The 15,123-nt window shown below is 35.2% G+C and overlaps 1 protein-coding gene across 1 annotated transcript in view; it reads right to left on the reverse strand.

Annotated features, from left to right (window-relative positions):
* The window catches only part of LOC129740034 (F-box only protein 11), a 50,392-nt gene extending 35,380 nt beyond the window's left edge, over window positions 1–15,012 (reverse strand). Inside the window, exon 1 of the mRNA XM_055731617.1 lies at window positions 14,654–15,012. The gene's annotated coding sequence lies outside the window, so the exon portion shown is untranslated. The remainder of the gene's footprint in view (window positions 1–14,653) is intronic.
* Between the last annotated feature and the right edge of the window lie 111 nt (window positions 15,013–15,123).

Genomic DNA, 15,123 nt, shown 5'->3' on the forward strand with positions numbered 1-15,123 from the left:
AATGCATGTTCACCGTGTCAGCGCAAAATTCTGTCCGTCATTGTCATCATATGGTGAGCGGCTTGGAATGTCCGGAAACTTCCGGATGTTGTTTACTTCCCGTGGGAAGTAACATCCGGAAGTTTTCTTTGACCGGGAATGTCAAAACTTTCCACCGCTCTGTAATTGCAATGCAATGTACCGGAACAGCAACATCCGGGTACAACAAATTTTAATCATCCTTTAATTCCCTGAAAATCAGTTACCCTCGAAAAAAAAAGGATAAATCCGAGTTCGGCTGCCGAACTTAGTATTGAGTATGCCTATCAGAACTTAGTTTTGCTATTGCCCAGTCAAACTCAAAGTTGAGGGAAGCCACCGAAGTGCTGTTTTGAACCAAAACTACTTAATTTTGAGTTTAAAAAAAAGAGCGTGCAGTTAGCGTGTGTGCTACCTTTTGATTTTTTTTGACGTAGAAGACTACAGGGGTACAATAAGAAATTCGCGAATGATTCAAGGACATCCTTTCAACCGGACTTTCCAAATCGACTATGTAATCTTGCAGAGAAAAGTTTGATTTTGAAACAAAACTAAACTGACTTTGAATTAAAAGATTCATTTTTTCGAATCATACTCCTGTTTTCTTTGAATCAATGAATTATAGTTTTGTTTCAAATGAATAATTTTTGAAAGGAAGAATTATTTTTTTGAATCGAATAATTTTGGACTTGGATTTCTAACAAATGCTTTGATTGAAAAGAAATTTGCTCATTTGCATATTTATTTTGAAACAAAGTAAATGTTCTTTCAACAAAAGAAAAATGTTTCTTTTCTTAAAATAAAAACTTTAAACTTAGAAGGTTTTTTGCATTGAGCAAGAAGTATTTAAAACGATAAATCGATTCAAGTTTGGCTGGTCGTGTGAAAATGAAGATCAGAGTAAGCTTAGTTAGGAGGATTAAGGATGAAGTGTGGTAAGTGCATGCTAATTAAAGAGTGAATATCGAAGATTTTTAAAAGTGCTTGCAATTTTACAGGACCACGGCCGATGGATGGTTTTCCAAGTCCCTGGATGCCTCAACCGAGGTAAAAAAACTGCCCAAGATGACTCCGCTCCAAATTTAGCGGTCAGGTCCAGGGTTGGTAAATTTCGCCCGTCACGCTTGACCCGACTAGTTTTGTTTCATCAAACGACCGGCACCTTACTCAATTGACGGAGCCTCACTACTCACATGACGGATAAAGCACGACAACAATCAACATTTCTCCGTCATGCGACTGGCGAAGCTCCTACACATGGTCAAATTTCTCCTGAGAGTGACTGGCGAAGCTCTTCGATCGACTGCTGGCGTCAGGTACAACCAGCGATGCCACACATACCGATTTTCCGATATTTATACCGATTTTTGAGTAAAATTTTGACCAAGAATCGGTATATACCGATTTTTGGCAAAACATACCGATTTCATACCGATTTTTAAGATTTTTATTCAAACTTCAGTCCACTTCCACATTCCCACTTAATTCAAGCTATTCTCGTAAAGGTCTCGTAGAAAGGAGGCAAAGCTGGCGTGGCGTGAGTTGATCTGTACACTCAGAAAAATACTATTAAGTATGCCATAAGATTCTCTTATGAAGTGGCGCCGTAAGAGAAATCATTGAAATTCATAAGATTGTCTTATGACGCGAATGAATTCTTCAGATGAACACCTTCTCCAATGAGCTTTTGTTGTTTTTCATAAGAGAGTCTTATGAAAACAGGAAATGTCATGTTTAATGTAAATAGTTCAGTAAATTTGATGGATAAAACTTTTATTTTATTTTTTCGGCATATTTGATCGAAACTATACCATGGTCACACACATAAGCACATAATCACCCGGTTCCATCCATCACAATTCTTCTTCTTCATCCGGTCCTTTGACCTTGTGCATTTTGCCGGTGATTTTCTGAAAAGTAAGTGAATGAAAAAGTATTTTAATTCACAAATGTTTTCAGCGTCATAAAAAATAAACTATTACTCATTTAGAGAATCACTTCTAACTATAAAAAAAAACTCAATAACTCCGTACGACGCGACGATGGAAAAATTACTGATAGAACGAGCGAATGTGTTCATTATTTTTTCACAATGTCGTTTCGTCTATTTTTCATAAGATATTATTATGAAAACTGAAAGAATTTCATAAGACTCTTATGAAAAACAATTTTACACTCTAAAAAGCGGTTCATAAGACGCATCTTATGAAAATTATAATAAGAATTTGCCTGAGTGTACAACTTTTAAAGTACCCTGCAAAGATCTCCACGGCTCACTCTCATAATTCGTTCAGTTGTTCGCGCTGTTTTGTTCCTATGTTCTGTCAAATGATGCACTATTATAGTGCTCAACCTCAAAGACAATGGACTCAGCTTAAGACTGATATTTAACCTTCTGCGACTGCCAGCAGAAGGCAGAAGTTTCTAAAGATCAATCTCAATTGACAATGCTCTTGTTTTCTGAGATGCTAACTTTTCAAGGGAAATATACACCGTTGGAATATAATTCTTGTTCAACTTGTCGCCAGATGTGGTATGTCAAGATTTGAAGTGCAATCAGATACACGGTTTGTCATATCATCGGTATAATCTTCAATCCTTCTCCATCTTGTTAGCCAAATAAATGATATCACATGTACCTAACTGCAGAGATCGCCAGCCCACGCCAGGCAAAATGGGTATTTTCAGTTTTGAAAAACTATGTGTTTTTTTAATATTTTTCTTAGGAACACCTTCTTTTAGAACACGTTTCTCATTTATCTTCGCATAAAATTCTTTGGTTTTCATATGAATAATGTGTGATTTTTCAAAAAATAAAATTAATTTTCCATTGGCTGAAAAAAAATTGAAGCAACAACTCTCTCAACTTTCTTCAATCACCTCTTTTTTTAATCGCTAGAACTCATACCTAATACTTTGAAAGCTGAAATGGTCAGTTTGGCAAAAAAAACCATCAACCAAACGAAGAACATCAACTTGGGCCCATATTTACCTCGAACATCAAAAAGCCATTGGATTTGTAAGTGATTACTGAATTAAAATTTCCTTTAGGTTGACCTGGATCTTTTTCCTTATCGAATTTATCAAATTTACATCCCACTTTAGCTAAACATCAATTAGAGAATCAAGTTTTACTTCATTAATATGCCTAAGCCACGTGTAACCTGAAAGTAACCACCATGTCCTTATGCTTCTTATCAAACGGTAACTTTTAAATTAGATTTCCATTCAATTATAGTACTGGAAAGGAATACTAATTTTGGATTCTCTGATAAATTTTCATTTGTGATTTTTACTTTTCGCCAGCAAAAGCAGATAGTTTTGAAATAAAAAAAATGTATAAGTCGTAACAATCAAAGTTCTGTTAAAATTTCAAAACCGTCTTTTTATGTAAACTTGCGTTACCTAGAACCAAGATAAAAAAGGAATAATATATACTAAAACACATTTAGTCAATACTAAAATTAACATTCATAACAGTTGTTAGACTTGCTTTTTATTGCAAGCTTCTATTTATATTAAAAATACGTTAGGAAGTTGAAAATGTAAGCATTTTTGAATATCCACCTCAAATACCGATTTTCATACCGATTTCTAGGATTTCCATACCGATAAAAGATTTTTTGGGTTCCAAAATACCGATAAAAATGTGGCATCACTGGGTACAACTAATTGAACGACTTGCTGGCAGAGAGCAACAATAGCAATAAAAAACTGAAAACGGGCTTGCTGGCAGGAGCGTTTCTTTTTCGTCTTCGGTCGTCTTCGGCTTGCTGGCAGGAGTAACAATAATAATAAATGGGTTTCTTCTTCGTCTTCAGTTCGGTCGACGACTCGTTCGAATGCTATTGGTGAATGCTTGACTATGAATGTTTTTTAGCTTCAAACGACTGGGGGTTGAGTGACTGGCGAACGAAGTGGCTGGCGTATAAGGAACAGTCAATTGAGTTTGGCGGACCAAGAGGCTCAACAGTCAAAGTCATTTGACTAACGACAATGAATGATGCCAACCCAGGTCAGGTCCACGAAAATTGAAACCGGATGATTCGATTAACCCTCATCCGCATTAGAGTGTCATTTTGACACTATTGCAAGTTTGAAGGCTTGTAACTTTTTTCAGAAGCTTCAAAAAAGAAAAATTTCTTCGGGTACCCTAAATGAATGCAAAAGTTTTTAATATTTCATCTTTACTTCATTTATGGATGAACTCTGGAAGCCTGGACAAAAAAACTCCCTTTTCCGACTTAGAGCGTGATTTTGGCACTCCAAAAGTAAAATCTATTTAGGTCGTTTGAATAATTATGAATTTCATATAAAACTTATACTAATAGAAACCTGTTAATGTTAGTAAAATATGTTCAGAACATTATGTATCGCTAAAGCTTCTAGTTTTCTCGTTATTCAGCATGAAAGAAAAAAAAATCCGAAAAAACATGCCTCAGGAAAACTGCTGTAGTTCATATATTACACGTCCAAAAAAATATTTGCCTTATGCATATGAAAGCTGAAGTTAATGCCTACATCATGAAACCAAAAAATATTTTTTTAAATTTTTTTAAAAGAAATGGTCACAGAAAGTTCAAAAAAGTGGACTGAAAAACATACTTTTCATTAGATTGCTAGTAAAAACTGTTTGAGTGGTGGTAGAGCTTTTGCAAAAATATCATTACAAATTCTATTCTAATTCTGACATTTTGTTGTCTTTAGATTTTTGATGCAACAAAAATTGAATTTACTGGAATTTTTCAAAGTCGACTACTTTGCGCAATTTTTTCACAAGTTGAAATTTGATCTGTTTTTGTGGACCACCGTCAGATTGTACCCGAATTTTCAGTGCTTTTACTTTGTTTGGACCAATCAAGAGTATATTCATTGGAAAGCTAATTTAATCTACATTCTAGTGAGGTGCAACAATTCATGCTGTGAGATTTCACAAAAATATGAAAATTATAAACGTAAAATCATTCCTGAATTTCTAGAACCACAAGCAGCGCGTCCAGCAAAACGTGTTTGTTTGCTCTCCGAGTAGGTACGGTGGGTGGTGATTTGGACAAAGAGCGAAGCCGAGAGCCGAAATAATGATGCGTGTCGCCGGGTTTAAAATTTTCATACTTTTGTGAAATCTCACAGCGTGAATTGTTGCACCTCACTAGAGAATGTAGATTGGCGAATATTTTTTTGGACGTGTAATATATGAACTACAGCAGTTTTCCTGAGACATGTTTTCCGGATTTTTTTTTCTTTCATGCTGAATAACGAGAAAACTAGAAGCTTTATAATGTTCTAAACATATTTTACTGGCATTACGTGGTTTTTAGTGATATAAGTTTCATGGTAATCGGTTGGATATAAACAGAGTTATGACGATTTTAGCTTGGAGTGTCAAATTGACACTCCTAGTGCTGATTAGGGTAATGACTAATGAAATCTAATGCGGATGAGGGTTAAAGTGAACCAGTTGGTGACCCAGTGTTTCATTTATTTGTGAATAAAAATAAATTTTAGATTTAAAATCCTTTTTATTATTTGAAATTCCTAATAGGAATTTCAAAACAACAGAAAATAATTCATCCAATTGGAATAAATAGTAAATGGTTCAATGAATAAAGGCTTTTAAAGCTTGTAAATCAAAATAATATTACATTGTGGCAAAAGAAAGTAACTTTGAATCAAAAGAAACTGTTTTTTGTATCAAAGCATCAAGCATTATTATTTTGAATCAAAGATTTTTCAAAAGAAAAATTCTGTGAAACAAAAGAAAATGCATTTGAAACACAGAAATTTTTATTCATCTCAAAATCAATTTTCCTTTGTTTTTGCGGCACTTTCCTTTGAAATAAACAATCTGTTCGCTGCGTGTTGGTATACCAACACATATAAAATAATTTGATATAGCAACACAACTCACCCACAAGTTAAATGACGCTTACTGACTAACGAGCATTTGGAATGATGCAATTTGCGGCATCTCATCCATGTTTTCATTATTAAAAGATTTTAGTATTTTTTAGTCAATAGGGGAGATGAGGGCATAACAAGCACCCAGGGCATAATAAGCACTCCTTTTTTCTACATAAGTATGTATTTTCTTAAACAAAGTTTCATAAGGACTTGTTTCGTACTACCTATAGTATTACTTTTTCACCAAAAAAGAAATACCCTTTTCATCTTTACAGAAATATTTAATAATAATTTTTTTTTTTTTTTCTTATTATAGAGACTTTCAGCCTTGGGCTGGTTCGTCTCTTTCTAAGCGCACATCTTTCGAAGTAATGATGGCTAGCATCTCACAAATGCTAAAACCACCAGACAACAGAAAGTGTACTATGTATGCCATGACCGGGATTCGATCTCATGAACTTTGGCGTAGATGACTTGAACTCTAACCACTACGCCGAAGCCGCTGGCAATTAATAATAATTAGCTAGGTTCTCAAGTGACGAAAATATTATAATTTTTGAGCACCACCAAATAAGCTTTTATGACCTTTAAATCATCTTGATCTGGAATGTACGCACTGCAATATGATCTACACATTGTTTCTCAATTTTCAACATCATAAAATTTTCGATTTTTCACTTTAATCAACTTTAAAACGCTTTTTTACTTTAATTTGTTCACAAGAGGCGAACTGAGCACTATTAATGAACGCATAATGAGCGTTTTCTGCCGGGGAATCTAGCAGAACCTATTGGTAAGGTATAGGAGAGGTAATCAGTAGACTCGAGTTCGATTCCTGTTCGAGAGGATTTTCATACCATTCATGATTGATTTTTTTGATTGTTACATTATACGGCTAATAGCATCAAAGCATCATCCGTCACACAAAACACCAGAAACATAATGTATGAGCATGTGTTAATTCTTTGAATTCTACAAACAGACCTAGATTATTTTGTTATTGCTTTGTTTGATGAATCTACGCCTCACCATTTAGTGCAATCATGATCATGAATGATAAATGAAAAAAAATCACCTCGACCAGGAATCGAGCCCGAACCTACTGATTACCTCTCCGACATCCAACCAATAGGCCAAATCGTCAAGTTAAGCTGTAGTTCTATTATTCAGTTGAGTTCATCGAGTTGAATTCGCTGCTAGATTCCCCGGAAGAAAACGCTCATCTTGCCTTCATTAATGGTGCTCATACTGCCTCGGGGGGTTTCTCATTATGCCTCTACAGTGACTGGTTTTCAGCTTTCGGCAAAAATTTTTAAAATGCATTTTTAAACGTTTTTATCTACTTTTTCAAGTTTCATCCAATTAGGCAATGGTGTCTGAACACGAAACAATGATGTAATTCACATATTACAGCTGTTCTCTATGGTTAAATAAGCGTTTTGCTTAAGGTGGCCATTATGCCCTAATCTCCCCTACTCATCTTCGATTGCAATCTAACCACATTTCCCTGTATTTTTTTAATCTTAACCTCAGCCTTTTGAATATCCCCAACCCGTGTGAAATAAAAAGAAGTGGAAAAAATCAATCGAAATTCTTTGAACTCTTTTTATTTAAGTTGGTGGTTTTAAAACGGGTCATTTTATCTGTGTTCTATGTTCTCAAATTACTTTTTGGATTTAATATTATAGCTGAGAAACCATCCAGCCTTGCCCCAGTTGTGAATGGGCGGAAAAATTTCATACGAAACCATGTTGAGTGCATTCAGAATGCGTTCGAGGAAAAAATCAATAAAAAAAACAACAATAACTGTTGAGTTGAGTTTTTCAGAGGATTTTGTAGCAAATCTTACAGCTAAAACTATATACTTATTTGAATTATTATTAGGATTAATATAAGGAGGGGGGCTAACAAATATGCTTTACTCACATTGGCTAACCTCTTTCGCTACACCTCAACAATGTTTTAAGTTTTCAATCATGTGGAATGAATTCTGTCTAAACATATTTAATATAAACAATAATATATGGTATTTGAAATAAAAGGTGCAAATACTCACAGTCATAAATAAATTATACAAAAATAATGCAGAAACTGCGAAGTTGCAAATGTACCACTATCCGACAACCTTAACCAGCTCTTTCAGAGCGCGATTGTCTCCCCAAGTAACCACCCAACAAACCATTACATTTCAGTGCCTATTAGCCGTATATAATGTTTACAAATGCTGATTGGCCCTGTGGCATTTTAACATCAAATAAGCCCTATATCAGCTTTGATAGTAAATGTCAGTGCCTACCACCGGCTTTATAGGGTTTTTTTTTTGTTTATGGGTTTATGAGCGCCTGGCTGACCCGGATCATTTTTCTCGAGTCTTCATGCCAGAGTGACGGGAAAGCGAACTATCTTTGGCGCAATGCACATTTCAGCGCATTTTCGCGGCACATAGTAAGCTCCGATCGGCATTGAAATTTTGCAACCTTTTTTTGGGTGTAGGTTTAGAATAATGTACGTTGAAAGTACTCGATATATCTATAGATCCAAGCGTATTTTTTTTGGAAATTAATCCGAAAAGAAGTGTCGGAAATTGAAAATTTATAGTTAGACTTCAGTGCTTCGAAGGTCTTAAAGTGAAGAAAGTGGTGTTTTATCGTTTAGAAGCTTACAAGAAGAACAAAGCATATTTTCCTAATGACCGACACGATGGGGCCAGCGTTACGCCTCCCGGAACAAACTTGGTGTGCTGATTAGAAGAAGGAACATTCTACACATCCGACGAGCGACAAGGCCCCACTTTTTCTCAGGATAAGTACCTTTTTTCATTCTTTTATCTTCTTTTATTTTCGAAATTTATTATGGCTTATAAAATGAAATTATTTTGATAATTTCGATTAGAGAAAACCATAATATTGCTAGACATTTTGTTAGCCTGAAATATTTCACGGTCATCATTTCATTTCGTGCAAGCTTGAACGCAAATTTTGGCTCGATGAAAAGTTTCTCGAGAAACGCAACTTTTGGTTGATTGTTTTGAGAAAGCTTTTGCCGACTTACAGGCGTTTTCAAGCTGGGGCTTCTCACTCTGGATAGGATAGAACAAAATTGTCATTGTGCTAGCTCAAATATGACTCTTCTACAAATAAATTATATTTAGCATACGTAGGTAGATTAGCTTAGTAATCATGGCTACTCCATCCTTTACAAGATAAGTGTCACTAAGGTTAGACTCATTCAAACAGTTGCATTTATGGACTTTCTCAATTGACATGACTTTCAACTTCATGGAATCTTGATCAAGCGTCAATGATTTTAATTATTCCTTATTTTTAGCATTTATTAATTTATTTTAAACGATTAACCTTCTAGTAACGATAGCATCCTGCCAACGACTCATTAAATTCGTATTCATGATATTGTTGTAAATTTGATGTATTTAATGATTTCCCAAATGATAAGTCCATTATCATATGAAAATATATTTATATTTTTCTATTATAATATGTTATGATTAATTGTGCTCTTATTTACTACTGTATTCTGTTTAGCAAAGTTCATATGAAATGATCATTTTTTTACAGGCTTAAACGAAGAGGTAAGCAAAATAAAACATATGTCAACACAAGCAGAAATTGTTAGTGTTAAGCAGAAATTGTTAGTGTTAAAAATTTACTAAGAACTTCTGCTTTTGTTGATAACAATGCATTCGATTATTTATTAAAAATAGATATTTAATTCCGGATAAAATGTCCAATACTGCATAGGGAAGAATGACCCTGGTTGTTAAGCTCCCTTGAAAAAAAAACCAATACTGCATCATTGCCTAATCGATTGGAATGATTTAGACTAAAGACTGGACATGAACATGAATATAATTCCACAATAATGTATGACCACAAAAAGTATATCTAAATAACGACATTACACATCTTCACTATTTTTTTTAAATAAGAAATCGCGAAGGAACTCTACATCTGATATATCTTATATCACATCGAGCAAAAATAATATGATTATGTTAATTATTTTTAACTTTCAGCTCCTTCAACCGGCATTTAAATATACTCCAATATATATTACTTTATTTCCATTTTTATCCATTATATTAATTTTCATCCATAACATTTTAAACCTATATATTCATTATTGAACTTAACCATTAACTAAATACGTGCCGATCTTCTATTGGATGTATTGGAGTGCTATAGTAATAGAATAAGGCAATTATATTTCTTTAGTACTCGAATATATCAACTTTAAAAGATTGAAAGTCTAATCATAATTACACGACCCATTTGGTCATGCGGCTATGATTGGGCGGGGCTTATTGACAATGAAAGTAACCTCGGAATGTGCAGCTAGGTCTCTGTCATTCTGAAATGGGTTGCTGGAATTTCAATAGAGCTAACACCTCCAGCACCCGCAATTGGACAATTTTAATCAAATAGATTAAAATTGACCCTTTTGCATAACATACCTGCCAGCTCAGGGGGTCGTTGGATGGAACACACACACACACACATATGAGCGCCTGGCTGACCCGGAAAGGAAAAACAGAACGGGGGACAGAAGAGGAAAATTTTAAATGAGAGTAGTATAGCTTAGGAAAGGATAGCGGCAACAGAGCCCGAGGGTTCTGAAGCACCAGTTTAGGGAAGCGTTAAGATAGTGCTCGACGGACTAGGACGGTTGGTGGGCCCCATATGAACTTCGAGTTAACCCAACCTTCAATTCAACCGAGCAATAGCAGTATGGTATCAAATAATATGATATCATATACTAACGCCTCGATATCGTTGTCAGAAGGGTTCACTATCTTACCGTAGTTGAATTTTCCCTACCTGTCACCTAACCTTACTCGTTTCCATAAATTTGGATTCTTGCTAGTTTGATTTAAAAATAATCATAGATTTGCTAAGTAAAAGATATATTCAAAAGATTGATTTTACGCGACTACACGGTTGTTCGATAACTCAATTAGGATTAATGAAAACAGAATCTAGAAAAGGTGTCTCTTAAACTCATCCAACAATGAAATGTAAGCTTAAATAGCTATATTGGTATCGTCCACTTAGCAACGGAACAAGAAAAAACAGTGCTGTTAATTAAAACCTCATCACTAATTGTGGACAACTTCTCTAACAAACTATAATACTCAATCTACACGATAGGGGTTCAATTCTAATAAACCTAGTGCCTGTTTTTAAATGCCCGAAATGAATGATCCTAACTATCTACTCATTCTTGCCTATCGAAATCATATTTTCTATTTTAAACTTCGATTTATGAATTTCAATCCTAACCGAAAAATGTATAAATCTACCAAAAGTAAATAAATAAATAAAAACAAATGTCGAAAGTGTATTACAAAATGAAATATCATATTTGTCAAAACAGCATTCCCGTCCAATGAGCCTCTAGCTCTTGTAAAATGCTTGATTTAAGAATAAGCCAACGAAATTCATAAACCGCAAATACACACTTTCTAGAGCATTGGGGAGGCGAATACCATTACATATACCTAACCTAGCAATACTTGAAACATCCTAATTCTATGAAACTAAACTAGCTAACTACCTTACCAAACAGATTATGCCCTATTGAAAAGTATCACTTTAAGACAACAAATTGTGATATTTTCACTGCAAAATTTTCCCATTGTTCAACGGAAGGGAGGGCAAGTGTTTCAACTCCCATTCATCTTATCAACATGGATCATGAAAAATTGGGACACCACTGAACCTACCACTAATTTAATGAAAATAAAGGTGTCCATCGCGCCTTCTAATTTGAGTCATATTATGATCCATGCTTGACAAGATGTGTGCAACGAACCTCTCAGGACAATGATAGTAAACCATCATTATCACAAGCATGCACACCGCCGCCGTGACCCATGGGAACCCACTGTACGGCCTACCACCGGCTTTATAGGTGTCCTTAAAAAAAACAAAAACAAATTATAATAATTTCCAATCTAGCTTTCTATTCCTGAGGATTTCATAAGCGGTCAGAATTGTCTTTGGTGTTATAAAAAGGACAAGAAAAGTTATTCAGCCGGTTCTGGCAGGAGATCTAAACGAGCTGCTCAATTTTTGATTGCCAAAAGGCAACGGTAGACGTCCCCAGAGCTGTCGAGGATCCCTGAGAGCCGTGGAGCAAACAACCTCGTCTCTCATCATGGTAAGCTTGATGCAGTTATGTACGCCCGGAAGAAACCCACCCTGTTGCTAGCACCCTGTTCTCGGAAGATCAGAGGACACAAACCAAATTTTTCAAAAGCTTTCCTCATAAAAGTATAGTTTATGCTGCCGATGAAGTTGTGCTGTGAATTAAGCAAGCAAACAACTGATGTATTCTGGAAGAACCTAAAAAACATTATTTTTCGAAAAGTCTATTAAAAAAATAGATAAAACTTGTTCACACAAGTTATAAGCTGGATGTTTCCTTTCTTCGATTAACAAGCCTTATTAAAATTATTAGGAAAATAATTTACTTACACATCGAATGTGATGAAATCTGTTATCTGAATCGGAACTCTTAGTTTTAAATCTATTTATACATCTTTTAATTTTTTTATTGTAACGTTTAAATAGCTCGGGGAGCTGACGCTGGAAATGAAAATTAGAGATAGTTTTTGGAGAAGGAAATTTTAATGTTTAGAGTAGGCAGCGTAGTATACTGCCGCTATTCGCAAGACTGTCCCATATGCATTTTCGTCATTTTTCAGTTTATCTCAAAAATCGTTCAAATACAGTTAGTTCTTCAATTTAGACTAAAAACTTTCATAACTTTGTTCTTAACATATATGAAAAAAATACCAAGTCATGTCTGTCTCATATGAAATATACCCGCAAAGCTGTCCCATATGTATATTTATACAGAATGCTTCAAAATTGCTTCTCTTATTAACGTTAATTTTACAAATATTCATTCAATGTGTGCGACAAAATAAGTATTCATTGAAATTGCGAAAGTTAGACTAGATAAAACAGTACAGTAAAGTTAAAATAACAATCTCCATAATTTTTACAAGCTAAGTTTAGCCTTATGGGTAAATTCCATCAAACTGTTTTTTTTATTTCACATGAAGCTTATTGGATTGTTCTTTGTAAAACATGGAAAATACTCAGCTACAAAGCCATATTTTTTAGGTTTTTGTCATGCTGTTACTTGCTGCTTGGACTTTCATAAAATCTATGAACAAAAATACGTGTACCTGGTAGCACACGCTTAAGTCATATTGAATTGATTTTTCTCATCAAATATTTGCAGCCAAGATTTCTAAAAGATAATCGACCGAAAAACTTTCCAAAATATGATGGTACAGGTTGTTTTATTCATGGAACGGGGGGGGGGGATGGAACGTTGTTATTCATTTTATTTTAGACCCACTCAATTCTTACGATAAACTTTCTTTATCTTTGACTATCTAAACATGTCATAAACATAATTTCAAACTTATTTTTATCAGTAAACCAGTAAAGTGAATAATATAGCGCAGATATAGGGAATCAAATGATCAACTGACTAAAGAAAAGCCAAATATGGGACAGCTTTGCGAGTATATTTAATCCGCATGCGAAATATACTCGCAAGGCTGTCCCATCATTATTTTCTCCTCCGCATCAACAACTTCCAAATCAAAAACACATTGGACGAAATTCTACAACAATTATCTTAATATCTGTGAAGAAAGAAGTAGAAAAGGTAAAGTTTCAACCGAGAAATCCACGAAAGTTTATAAAAATCTTTAAAGCCGTTTTTATCGGTTCGTTGTTTTTGCATATGGGACAGACTTGCCGGCAGCGGCAGTATAGTAAGCGATCATGAGACGTTGGTTACATGCACTTCATTATATCCATTCCGGCTGGATATGGACAGAATGCAGTTCAAGATAATAAACCAACCCCTCCTGATACCAGTTGGAGGAAGGACAAGGGTGGGTTCGAGACTGGCCTCTACTTACTCCCCAAGCATCTCGTCGACAACTTATGGGACTCGAACCCAAAAGTTTTTCTTCCCGATACCGGGAATCGAACCCAGTACGTCTGGGTTACCAGACTCGCGTCATACTTATACATCTTTTAAATTTTAATGTTTAAATATCGTTTTGTGATTCTGTATTCGATTTAAGATGATTTAATTATTTAAGCTCTTATGTCCCGCTATTTATGTTTATGAAAATTTCATATGGGAAACGAAATTATGTTAAATAAAGGTTCAGTTTCGTTTAGCATGTGGTGGAGTAGGATTCAGCAGCAAGGCAGTTGAGGAAATCAAATTTAACTCTTGATGACATGAACACACGTTTAATCAATTTAAGTTTTGTTTAATACGATTCCTATCGTTTTCCCGGTTTTAGGTGTGAATTCCTGTTTTTCTCGATACGTTTTTTAATTCCTGCTGTTTTCCTATGCGCCTCAATTAAAATCTAATATTTAATCACGAAACTTGTATATACTCGGTACAATCTTTTTGATTTATAAGTTGCTCATGTTGCACCCAAACTGTTGAGAATCCTAAAGCTGCATAACCTGAACTAATAGTTAATTGTAACCGACAGGCTGCGTTAAAGTTAATAAATTACAAATTACAAATTACAAATCATGTAAGATTTTTCTTAACAGCAAAGAAATAAAAATGTTACTGAAAATTTATCTCAAAGTAGCTCCGTGAAGATTGAAGATCAACAAAACAATGGAAGAGAGAGCTTCACTCACACATGAGCAATGCTTACCTTGTCTTTCTCACGCAAATTGAATTCCAGCAACGGGAGAGCTTTCCGAATTACCCACACACGCACTGTTGTACACTTTTCGGTAGTCTTTCTCTTTGAACGACACGGATTCTTCCATGCAATGGGTTGGTTGCCCAGAAAATTCAGCCCTGATTCCACTTTTCCAAAAAACACCTTTGCATCCCGTTTGCACGTTCACAAAAACGCACTTCCGCAAGTTCACGACAGAAAGTGACGACTACAAATGTCCACGACTCGATCCGGATCCAGCGAATTGCACTAATTTAAATTTTTCACTAGCTTACGGATTTTGCTGCCTACACAGAATAATGGCACCAGCCCAACAAGACAGACTGGGATGCGAGAGAGGACTGCGCTGAGTTCGGCAAATGCGAGCGCGAGCGAAGGCCGCCATCACCATCGCCAGCGCGCACACACACACGCATACCTTTGTTTTCGAACATACACGC

Source organism: Uranotaenia lowii, chromosome 1, assembly GCF_029784155.1.
Source record: "Uranotaenia lowii strain MFRU-FL chromosome 1, ASM2978415v1, whole genome shotgun sequence".
Lineage (NCBI taxonomy): Eukaryota > Metazoa > Arthropoda > Insecta > Diptera > Culicidae > Uranotaenia > Uranotaenia lowii.